Here is a 13,923-nt window from a genome sequence, read left to right as displayed (position 1 = left end):
TTTGGCACGGCAGCACTCATTGTTGCAAAGATAATTTATTTTGTAAATTAGGCATTTATATTAAAAAGGCAGAAAAGGGCAACATAAAACTGTGACGTTTCAATCACAAAGGTATAATTCGTAAAGATTTACTTTCAAAATGAAGATGGATTTAACACATTTAAAAAGGCATTTTACCAAAGTTCCGGTCTCTGGTCGTATCTGTAGATCTTTTCACGTGAGTGTTTTAATAATCCATCATTTGTTGCAGAATTTATCATTAAAGGAATTGATGGTACATTTTATTTTCAACTTTGACATTCTTTAGAAATAATGCTTGATAATAGATAAAACGTTTTTCGTTTCCAAAGAGACGGTAGTAAGTGAATTCATAATAATTAAAAAAAGAGAAGTAAAATTAGTTTGAATACCATCCTTTTCGAAGACAGTGGGCAGCTGCTATGCATAGAGTAACTTTCCTATGAGTATATATTTCCTGGAGACTTGGAAATGAAATGACAGAGAAGAAATTAATAACTGTGAAAGAAACGAGAGAGAGCGCTCGAACCTGCTCCCACTCGAAATTATCAGACAAAATCAATAAGCCCCGAAGAAAGACGTTCATGTACAATCCACAGGATTCCTGTAACTTCTTTACACGGGTTTGCCCCTTCTTGTCATGAACTATATTAGAGAGTGAGAATGACTCATAAATGTACTGCAAGATCTGATGTAAATTGATGCATCGCTCTGTGCAGGCTATATTGCGCTTCAACTGATTGTTGACGCCAATAGAATGAGCAATTCATGTATTACCGAATAGTTTATGTTAAAGCTGGAGTATCTCTACAGTTGTTTTATCCCAGAATAGGTTTGCTTCTCCGTAGCCGGCAGGATTTCATAGATTTACACCTTCAAATATTTGGAAAACTTGTTGGACGCCTTCATAAATTCGGGAGTATAAACAGTTCGCTTGAATTTGCGAGTTTATTTAACATAAAATATAAGGTAAATGGCCTTGACGTGTGGAATATTTCAAGAGTGGCCTACCAAACACAAGACCTTGGTCCACGACCCGACCATACGGTGGCAGAATGCACATCAGATGCGGGGAGACAAGCAAAGACACAAATAAACAGACCTCACTAAAGAAGATGTATGCAAACGTGCTATGTTAAACTTCGATAAAGCTTCATAGTCTATCGACACTATCGCCTACAATAAACTCTATTTGGGACAAGTCGTACACTTATGGAAAAGGAAATGTAACAAAATGGGAATTTCGCTAAATTATAAAAACACCATTGATACATTGTGTTCTACGGATGACCAGATATTAGACCTACTGGCACAAGACAACGATGACTTTCTTTGTATTATATTTTTCTGGCAATAAATATTATTATTATTATTATTATTATTATTATTATTATTATTATTATTATTATTATTATACAGTCAAAGTCGCCTTACGGTCATAGTAAACACAAACAGTACTGAGTTAGTGAGTATAGTACGTTCCAGAAATATGTTCGCTTTCGATATTGAATCATATTCTCGCACAGGTACTGTCGTCCGTTTCCCTATGTCGCATCCCTGTTTCCCCCACCCACTTCTGCCCGTCCCTTTGTGGCTGGGCTGTCTTAGCTCTTTTCTGAAAACATTAATTTCTGTTAGGAATTGGACGTCTACGGTAATATTATACAACTGTTTAAAATAACTTAAATAAAAAGGCCTCGTTAAGGAATTAACTGTCACGTGATTCCCCCCCCCCTTTCTACGACCCTGCGACAAAACCACTTGGACGGATAATAAATAGCATGTCTGAATAATTTTATCTTTTCGGATCGGGCAGAAGTGAAGATTGAATTTACAGTACGTAAGGTACTCTTTTACAGAGTAGGTACATAATTATTTCAACATGAGTTACTAGTACGAAAGACGAAACTGGTAATTGGAATTTGGTATAATAGTCTATGTGCCATAATATGCAAAAAAGAACTGAAACCTGTATAGAAATGAACGGCCATTATTTTCAAATATGTGTTTAAATATACATATTATGATTATTTTTCAATTTAACTTCATTGTCTATATTGTACTCTAATGTGCTGTAAACTGTATAATATACACTGCATAATGAATACGTCAGTTCGAGAGTAAAAACACTAATTGTTAATATTTTACTGTATTTTGATTAAACAAAAACCTAATGAAAATTATCAAACTCAAAATCGCGATATTTCCTAGTTTACGTAAATGGACGAACTATTTTTCATCCTTCCTATACCTAGTAAAGTGATTTATTTGTATCTTACGCTAGTATCATCGAACTCCAGTCGTGGAAGAGGGTAGCAAACGGTGTTTCCGGTTCACAACCTTTAAGCCAAAGGTATAGCCAGGTTAATATTAGAAATGTTAGTAGCACTTATCTAAATCAAATTTTGAATTCTTTGTAAGTTCATATATATGTATGTATACTTTTTGCTTGTTGAGTAGAAGAGAAGGCCTTACGGCCTTAGATCTGCCAGCTAAAATAAATCATTATTATTATTATTATTATTATTATTATTATTATTATTATTATTATTATTATTATCATTATTATTATTATTATTATTATTATTATTATTATTATTATTATTATTATTATTATTATTATTATTATTATTATTAGTATTATAAAATTAAAATGATGTCCCTGTATTACTCTATATCCATTTCTGGATTCGCCCATACGTGCTACATGCCCTGCCCATCTCAAACGTCTGGATTTAATGTTCCTAATTATGTCAGGTGAAGAATACAATGCGTGCAGCTCTGTGTTGTGTAACTTTCTCCATTCTCCTGTAACTTCATCCCTCTTAGCCCCAAATATAGCTTTCATTTAACATCACATTTTAAATCTGTGCGTTTAAATTGAAGATCTAACCGCATTATTCATACATCTGCTGAAGAAGGTTCGACGTACAGAGGTAATAATAATAATAATAATAATAATAATAATAATAATAATAATAATAACACTTAATCTTTTAATGTTTCATCAGTAACATGTAGTATAATACCATTTTATGTTATACAACAGTTTCCTCGTAATACTTGTGAACAAATCATACATTTAATATTCTCATCATATTGGCAGCAAAAAAATGCGTCCTCCCATCCTACTTGAAACTTTCGTTTTTGTAGAGATATATGGTTTCGAGAGAGACATTGCGACGATACGCCACTCGCAGGTCAGAGACAAATAGAAATGGAACGGTGTTTGACTCCAGTGAGTGAGAGGGTGGGGGGTTGTGGGCGGTAGGAAGCAAGAGAAATGCATAGGTATCATTGCGAGCCACAATGTGCTCGTGAGTCACATTTTCGCCAAGACTGACCTAAGGTGTCCAAAGTAGAGGGAAGTAAAACTTTTTATCATGCAATGGAAAGGAAATTACTGTGCATAATGTTAAGAACTACAGTATTCAAACATTTCATCACTTAGTTCTTCATTAACAGTTTTGCGAACTCATTTTTTTTCCCTTCCCATGCACTTAATATTGTGGTCCTATTATTGCTAAAGTTTGAAACTGTTGATTTTGAAATTCCATAGTCTTCTGCAATTTTCCTAAAACTCACATCATAACACAAACTATCAATAACGTCTTTCTTCTTTTCAATGGTTAATTCCACCAATTTACGCTTACTCATATTGAGGCACTATACAAACTGCACAAACTGACTCTCACAGGTAAACACCTCGACAGAGACTGATTTCTACGCTGCAGGCCTACTGAAATAATTTCGCATCATAAAGTGTGCTGTTATGAGAAAGAATATCCTTTCACTCCATACTCAAATTTAGCCACTGTACAGTTACATAAAGGACAAAGTGGGTAATTCCAGGAAAGTAGAAAGAGATTCACAGTTGCTGTACTGTGCTAATGCAAAACACAAGGATTCAATGAAATTCAACTCTAAACATATATCAGAAATATAAACAGAACAAGAGTATCGTTCAAGATAGAACTATAAGGATATCCAACTTCCAGGATTTAGAGCTGTCCAACATAAAGGATATATTGGACATGTGAAAACATAGCAATTTGTCAGGTTCCAGGGAAATATGTCCAATATAATGAGGTGTCTAACATACATACAGAGGTTTCACTGTACTGGATTACATACTCCGATGAATTAGTGATAGCGAGATGATATTTGGCGATATGAGACTGAAAATTTACCATGGATTGTCTGATATTCGCCTTGCAGTCAAGGAAAGCTTCGGAAAAGATCCAACCAGATAAACAGCTCAAGCGGGAATCGAACCCACGCCCGAGGAAGCCTAGTGTAAGCAGACAAATGCACTACCGCTTGAGCCACAATAGTAGCAGTAGTAGCAGCAGCAGCAGCAGCAGTAGTAGTAATAATAATTATTATTGATTCCCATATATATAGGCCTATATACTGTATAAGCTTCTGCGATTTGAAGACATTCGGTGATATTATACAACATCACATGTCTACACCGTTAAAAATGTGAACTTTGTGTTTCAACACAAATTCGCTTTCATTATTGCATTTTAAAACCTTTTATTGGGTAAAAAATGTAATAATGACTCCGTTTGTAGTTAGTACAAGTGATATCATTTTCCAAATTCGATTCGTTAAGCCCACTAATTAAATCTATTGGAGCTCTTAATTTATACGATATGATATACCGTATTATATTATATCGAGGGCATATTTGAACATGAAACACAATTCGGTTCAATTAATTATCGGAAAATTAAAGTGGCCTTTTTTGTTTCTGCTTGCGTGAATTCATTAACGCAGTGAGATATATAATTAAATCCTCGTCCCAAATTATTCTTATCATTTTGTTTTATTCGTTTCATTTTTAACTAAGTATATATTCATTTGTTTTTAATGTAACTGCATATTTACTATTATATTGTATAATAATTATAATTAATAATCACTACAGATAGCTCATATAGGGATTGTTATTGGTGGATTAATAACTTTGAATTACTGGGGGTTTTATGGATCATACATTTTAATGATTGCTCAGAGAGTAAGTATTAGGCCCTACTATACATACGTACATACATACATACATACATACATATATACATACATACAACATACATACATACATACATACATACATACATACATACATACATACATACATACATACATACATACATACATACATACATACATACATACATACATACATACATGTTACCAACCGACAGCTCATAACATTTCATTTGAGATTATTTTGTAAATATATATATATATATATATATATATATACTCAATTAACTTGTAGATACACAATAATGGAATCAATTATAAAATAACAATAAGATAAACAAACTGTAAATATAGAATATATGAAAACAGATGGTTAAGCAGATATAAAATTCAGGTAGTCGGTCTTACAAACAAATATAATCTAAGGGTAAAAGAATAATAAAATTGTACATATGGCTCACTTTAGGTATAATGTAGATATTTCAAGCTTTTTTTAGGTAGGCTATATGATAAAAATTGGCAAAGATAAGATGTACTCATTTTCATATTATGGAAACGTGTAAGATAATTATCAGGAATAGTTATTATAAGCAAATTATGACACAATATTGTAATTTTAAATGTAAATTACTCAAGGCATATATATATATATATATATATATATATATATATATATATATATATACATTTCAAGCTTATAAGTAGAGGATTAGAATTAGTTAAGGTGATGCGTAAATTCAACTCTCATATTATGAAAAAAGGAAATTGTAGCATAATATTGTAATACCACGTGTAAATTGTTCAGCATAATGCATGTAATATTACTATGTAATGGGGCATGCAGTTGATGTTCTCAATAAAAAAAATACATACATACATACATACATACATACATACATACATACATACATACAATAATCAATACATACATACAATAATACATACATACATACATACATACATACATACATACATACATACATACATACATACATGCCACCGTCGCACAGTGTGTAATTTAGCGAGTCTAGCCGGCCAAAAATCATTTCTCGAAAACTAATCGCTCAATTTTCATAAAATTTAGTATGTAACTTCAATTATTGAAGTAGATAAGTTCTCAATAATGAAAATGAAAATAGCAACTATTTTTACTGAAAATAAAAATAGTATATTGTAAAAAATCGATTTGAGTGAAAAAATAAATTAATGTTCATAATGTGGAATGCGCTTAAAATTGAAAGCGTAAGACGAAGGAATATTGCTACATATCTTACTCGTTCAGACGTCAGATGCATCCCCATCAGAATCTGTATCCTCGCTGCTAGTCTCTCCTTCGGCAGCACCGAGTAATGGAGGCTCGGAGAGAACTGCAGCACTACTATTAAAATCGACAGCGATTTTCTCTTTTTAATTTCTTTAAGCTCATGATGTAAGTGTCCAAAGAAATAAGTAGTCTCAGTAAAAGATCGGTATTTGTGCCTTTCTTGATGTTTTTCTTGCGAAGACTTCTCTGAAAAGTCTAATATAGTATTTGTTCCTCGTTTCCTGGGCTTCCTCAGATAGTTTGCCAGTAGGTATAATAGTGTCATGTGACCTTCTGTCCATGAGCCAAGAGTTTGTGAAGGATTGTAGGCATATAATACTATTTGTGCAAGCATAAATATAATTCCCTTGTCTCCCTTGCATACATGTCAAATGTCCGTTCATCAGTATTGCAAAACCTCAAGAAAAAGGTTTCTGATAGAGTGTAAACGACTCATTAAATTTCCATCTATTCCCGTAATATATGCGAAAGTGGAAACCTCCCTGAAAAATATTATTGCGGTATTTGCATCGTTTTTATTGCGACTGCTTTGTTTTATCATGTCAACAAGGTAGTCCCCTTTCCTGCCTGACCTATCTTCAATGTTTCGCAATAAATAAAACGGTGGGTCTAAATTAACTTTTACAAGATTTTTCATTTTCCTTAATTCTTTATATTGATTAGAGGTCAACTGTAAATCAGTAATCAAAGCGAGATCCTTATTAGGTGACAATTGTTGATCGTTCCTGCAAAATCAATTTTCACGTTTTTTTCTCGATTTTGTCGCACGTTGAAGTGATGCAAGTAAAAGCTCTCCTACAATATTGGCCGCATCTCTTTTCCTAGAAGTTCTGAAACTCATATGGGCAGCAGAAAGCTTTCCTTCTGGTGATCTTTCTTTAAAAAGTGGACTAAATTTTTTTCCGTTTTGATCTTTCGCTCAGTTCCCCGAAAAGTTTACGTGGACGTCCCCGAATGCTTGTACGGGCAGACTCAAATTGGAATTGTTTTGTAGTAGATTTCAAAGTATTATATATTTTATTCTCAGACTTTGTATCTTGGTTCAAACATAGGACATTATATTTTAAGAAAATTTTCTCATTCATGTTGTATTTTTCCCAACGTAATCGAATTTTCGAGCATAGAAATTTAATTAATTTTTTTATTGACTGTAAAATATCTTCAGAGTAATCTTTGAGACCAAAATGTTCAATTATATTTGAGAATTTCACTTTTTTCTCGCTCTTGTTCCATATCTGGAAAACAGCTCTCCGGATTACGGAGCGCATGGTGTCTGAAAATAATTAATAGTTTTTCTGTCTGCATCTGGTTGCAGAAAAAAATCACGACGTCTTGCTCAGAAAAGCATAATGAATATCTCCACAAAATTTTAGCGAGGTGATAGAGGGCTACACCTTTTAAAATTCAACTCAAAGTAATGTAATACGATAGAACTTTGACTCTCTGCACATGTATATTCAGACACTTATTCTAGACAATAAGATAATATATATTATTTTAATGTACCGAAGTACATATGATATTTCCATGCAGATATTCTGCGTCATCATACGATGAAAGAGTAATGGAACGGAGAAAAATTCTCTCCGGCGCCGGGACTTGAACCCGGCCACCAGAGGGAACCCAAGATTTGGAGCTTAATCTGAGACGATTCTAACCGGCGTCGGAGTTGTATCCGGTGTGGCTTAGTGGATAAAGCATCAGCACGTAGAGCTGAAAACCCGGGTTCAAGTCCCGGCGCCGGAGAGAATTTTTCTCCGTTCCATTACTCTTTCATCGTAATAAGATAATAATTTTTAACAAAAGAATTAGTTTATTTGTAAGTATATACCTTTTTATAATATATCCACTCTGTATATTAAAGAAAAATATTACATTAACTTCCTCACTTTGCATCATCGAAATACAAACTGCGCGCCTGCCTCTGCAGCGTAAATGATCTTATCGCAGACATGCAACTTTCGCTCTGTTGTGAGGGTCCCCTAACAGATGTAAGCATCTGTCTACACTTGGATAGTATACTTTGGAGTGTTATAAACACGTCTATATAAGAATTTAGTATTAAAGATGGGGTGTGAAAATTGATTTTTGGCCGGCTAGCTGCTTGAAATTACACACTGTGCGTCGTGGCTCAGTCGGTTAAGGCGCAGTTGCGCTCGGGCGCGGGTTTGATCCCCGCTTGGGCTGATTATCTGGTTGAGTTTTTTCTGAGGTTTTCCCCAACCGTAAGGTGAATGCCAGGTAATCTACGGCGAATTCTCGGCCTCATCTCTCCAAATATCATCTCGCTATCACCAATCTCATCGACGCTAAATAATCTCGTAGTTGATACAGCGTCGTTAAATAACCAACTTAAAAACATACATACATACATACTTACATACATACATACATACATACATACATACATACATACATACATACATACATACATACATACATACATACATACATACATACATACATACATACATACATACATACATACATACAATTATCTGTTAAATTACTTAGAACTTCATATCTGTGGCTAAGAAGTGATATCTCGTATCCGTGAATTGGCATTTGAATTAGAAAACTGTTTTATAATTTTTTTCTCAAAATGGATTAGCTTTTTCTACACGTACACATTAATGCAGATCTGAAGTTCTTCCGGCTCCCCGCTCCACTCTAAACCCCTTGCCCGGCGGTGTTGTCACGTTATACGCCGTATCTTCAGTTGCCGGCTTCATCTCGACATGAGAAGGTGCTGCTGTACCTAGTGGTGATTTTATTAAGCTGTAAACTATTACTGTACGTGACAGAAGACACGACAGTAATTCAGATTATTCTTCCGATTATGCGTCTGACGTGTAAAATACTCACGCTCTGCAATGTGCTATTGATCTCTTGTTTGGAATATACATGAACATAAACAACATTAGTTTACAAATAAACAGAAAAATGAACGCTATTATGCTCATACTAGGTGACCATTTTGTATGCGTAACGTAAACAGCGGCACTGCCATCTTACGTTGTTACTCTGTGCGAGAGAGAAAGACAGTCTGTGACTAGAATAACAGAGCGATCGTACTGCACCAGTGACGTAACAGCGCCGCGCTGTGTATTAGGACAAGCGTCTGTCGTTCCACAAACAATGGTCGGGTAATATTTTACGAGTAAACATAAACATTAAGACTATTATCTTACGTGCAAACATAAACATAAATGCTCCTATGTTATGATTTATGACTGAATAACATAAACAAAAACATATACCCAGAATCAACTCACATTTTTATTATTATTATTATTATTATTATTATTATTATTATTATTATTAATATAGAAGATAAATGGCTCACGCTGCAAGATATTTTAAAACCAGCCGCTGAAGAAAGTCTGGGACAAAAAAGAGCATGAAATAAAAAGGATTGCGAAAATGGGATGATGACATAAAGCAGATAGTAAAGGGTAAAAGACAAGCTTATAATAAATACCTTTCCACTAAGTCTGAAGAAGATAAAATTGATTACCATAGAAAGCGAGCCATAGCGATGAGAAGAGTTGGGAAGAGAAACAGACAGAATTGGGATGCTTTTGTTGCATTTTTAGAAAATGATATTACTCGTCCACAGCCACAAACTTTTAAAATTCTTTAAAAAATTAAATAATGAAGTCAAAGATAACCTCGCAATAAATATCATCTCCCAAAAAAACTGGTTACAATATTTGTAATAGTTATAGCACAGTCTACTATATACAGTCGCGAAGCTTGAGGTGTTTTTTTGCAAATCTCTTGATAAAGCGCTCCAAGCGGTTAGCAACTAGAAACAATAGACTGCCCATGGTCGACTTTGGACTGTGTCGTATTTCTATCGAGTGCTAGCTCGTTGCGTATTTCACATTGATGCTTGTGAAATGTTCGTTATTGGTTATAATGAAAATGTTAATGGCTAAAATATAATAATTGGAATAATAATATGGGACAAGGAGGAGACGTTTGTAGTACTATAAATTGTAGCAACAGTAAGAGAAAGAGGCCAGAGTTATCCTTTTTCCAATTTCCGAAAGATTCAGAAAGGTTTCTGGGTTTCCACAAGAATACTGCGCAGAAACAAAACTGTTAATTTGAAGTTCTTTGTGACTGTTAGAATACATTATATCCTTAGATTTCACAATGAAATGTTTCAGTCTAACCGAAAGGACATTAGATACCAGTTAAAGTTCTGTCACTTTAGGCTGCTAAATTTCCATAGAAATAAAGGTTAGGTCTACTTTTTTTTTTCAGAGGATATATTTTTAATTGTAGCTATTAATTTTGTTATTATTTTTATGTGTTATTTTACTAAAGACGTAGAAAAATTCAGCTTGTTTTAATGAAATTTATTGATCACGTTTTATTTTCAATTCTGGTGGGATTATTATTGCTTAGGCCTACTTTTTTCTTCAAAGGATATGTTTTTAATTATAGCTGTTAATTTGTTGTTATTTTTATTTTTGTTGCTTTACTAGAGACGTAGAAAAATTCTGTTACAGTAAACTTTATTGATCATGTTTTATTTCCAATTCTGGTGTGATTATTATTGCTTAACCTCATCCCACTTTGTTAACTACATAAGCCTACACTACAAGTACCGGTACACGTAAGTTACTCCATTAATTCATATTTCCATTATTATTGTTGTAAAGAGAAATGTAAATTAATATTGATTGGTTTCATAGTTAATTATCGCTATAATCTTGAATGAGTGAAGCTATTATAGTAAATTTCAGTTCATTGTGCACAAACAAAAATAACATTAACCTATTTCTTGCAGGTATCTTCGAGTTTATGGTGGAATTTAATATGCATTCATTAAAATAATAAATTAACTGTATGCATTTAATATTTCAATAATGGAAGGAAGGTGTTAATTTTTTCCAAAAGAACACGACAACGAAAGTGTAACATATTTTGTCGGCTGCTAGGAGAGAGATCTGCGATGATGAGGCGATAGTAGCGATCCTAGTGGTGGGCAACTACCCATGTTTGCATTTTTACTACATATTGAGCTTCGCGACTGTATATAGTAAACTGTGGTTATAGTCTCACACAAAACAACCTCTTGAACTCCCTTTTTCTGATAATGCAGTAGAGGAACATATTTCATTTGATGAATTGAAACACACACTAGATAAATTGAAGAAACACAAAACTCCAGGAGAAGATTCAATATTATTCAAGTATTCTAGTCTGAATTTTAATAACATTTTTGAGATTCTTAAATCTGCTTTGGAATGGACAAGATATCCCAGAAAACTGGACTAAATCAGCGATAATTCCCATTCACAATAAAGGGGATCCAGAACTAAAGGAAAATTATAGAGGAATAAGTCTCTTGAACTCTGGATACAAAATATATACAAATATTCTCAAGAACAAATTATATGAGAATTATGAGAAGAACAAAATGGTTTTAGTAAAGGCAGGCTTGCTGTGATGGTTATTTTTCATTGACATTGCTAACTGAAAAACACAGACAATTCAACTTAGAGGCATACATTGTTTTTATTGATTTTAAACAAGCTTTCGATAGAGATAAATTATTTCAGGTGCTAAGAGATGATCATGTCCCCCAACAGCTTTTAATTAACATTCATAACATTTACAAAACAACTTTGATAGCGGTTAGAACCAACAACTGACTTTCAGATTGGCAACAAATTCATAGCGGAGTAAGACAAGGCTGTGGCCTATCTCCATTACTTTTCATCATTAAAGACTGGAAACAGACGCGTTATGGTTCAATCTCTATCAGTCGAAATTTACAGTTTGATGATTTAGCCCCAGTTGCATATAATGAAGATGAGCTTCAGTATTCAGTACGCAATCTAAATATGATCAGCGCAAAATACAATAGAGATGAATATTGGAAAAACAAAAGTCATGGCACTTCGTGGGAAATACTCGGTCGCAAGCAAAATTTGCTTAAACAACAATTAATAGAAAGAGTAAATGAGTTTGCGTATCTTGGCTTTAATTTAACATTTTTTGGTGAAACAGATATAACTTCTAAAAATTTGCAAATATAAATAAAACAATGGGAATAATTAACAAAATTATGAAGCCTTCTCTAGTACAGCGATACACAAGAATACGTTTGTATAAAACCTTAGCTAGACCTGTACTATGTTAATGGCAGTGAAGAATGGACAATGAGAAGTACGGATATCAGCAGAATAATGGCCTGTGAAATGAAATTTTTGAGAGCAACACTTGGATATTCTTTTGAGAAGATTAACTCCATATGTAGATGAAATTATTGGGGATCATCAATGTGGTTTCAGGCGTAATAGATCAACTATTGATCAATTATTTTGTATTCGATAGGTAATGGAGAAAAAATGCGAGTATAAGGGTACAGTGCATCAGTTATTCGTAGATTTCAAAGAGGCATATGACTCGGTTAAGAGAGAAGTTTTATATGATATTCTTATTGAATTTGGTTTTCCCAAGAAACTAATTCGATTAATTAAAATGTGTCTCAGTGAAACGTACAGCACAGACCGTATAGGTCAGTTTCTGTCAGATGCGTTTCCAATTCACTGTGGGCTAAAGTAAGGAGATGCACTATCACCTTTACTTTTTAACTTTACTCTAGAGTATGCCATTAGGAAAGTCCAGGATAACAGAGAGGGTTTGGAATTGAACGGGATACATCAGCTGCTTGTCTATGCGGATGACGTGAATATGTTAGGAGAAAATCCACAAACGATTAGGGAAAATATGGGAATTTTACTTGAAGCTAGTAAAGAGATAGGTTTGGAAGTAAATCCCGAAAAGACAAAGTTATGATTATGTCTCGTGACGACAATATTGTACGAAATGGAACTATAAAATTTGGAGATTTATCCTTCGAAGAGGTGGAAAAATTCAAATATCTTAGAGTAACAGTAACAAATATAAATGACACTCGGGAGGAAATTAAACGCAGAATAAATATGGGAAATGCGTGTTATTATTCGGTTGAGAAGCTTTTGTCATCTAATCTGCTGTCAAAAAATCTGAAAGTCACAGTTTATAAAACAGTTATATTACCGGTTGTTCTGTATGGCTGTGAAACTTGGACTCTCACTTTGAGAGAGGAACAGAGATTGAGGGTTTTTGAGAATAAGGTTCTTAGGAAAATATATGGGGCTAAAAGGGATGAAGTTACAGGAGAATGGAGAAAGTTACACAACGCAGAGCTGCACGCATTATATCCTTCACCTGGCATAATTAGGAACATTAAATCCAGACGTTTGAGATGGGCAGAGCATGTAGCACGTATGGGCGAATCCAGAAATGCATATAGAGTGTTAGTTGGGAGGCCACAGGGGAAAAGACCTTTGGGGAGGCCGAGACGTAGATGGGAAGGTAATATTAAAATGGATTTGAGGGAGGTGGTATATGATGATAGAGACTGGATTAATCTTGCTTAGGATAGGTACCAATGGCGGGCTTATGTGAGGGCGGCAATGAACCTTCGGGTTCCTTAAAAGCCAGTAAGTAAGTAAGTAACACTTGGATATAGTCGCTTGGAACACAAAAGAAATGAGGATATCATGCAAGAACATCAATTACAA

This window comes from Periplaneta americana, chromosome 3 (assembly GCF_040183065.1).
Source record: "Periplaneta americana isolate PAMFEO1 chromosome 3, P.americana_PAMFEO1_priV1, whole genome shotgun sequence".
Classification (NCBI taxonomy): domain Eukaryota; kingdom Metazoa; phylum Arthropoda; class Insecta; order Blattodea; family Blattidae; genus Periplaneta; species Periplaneta americana.
Note: the sequence above shows the minus strand (reverse complement) of the source record.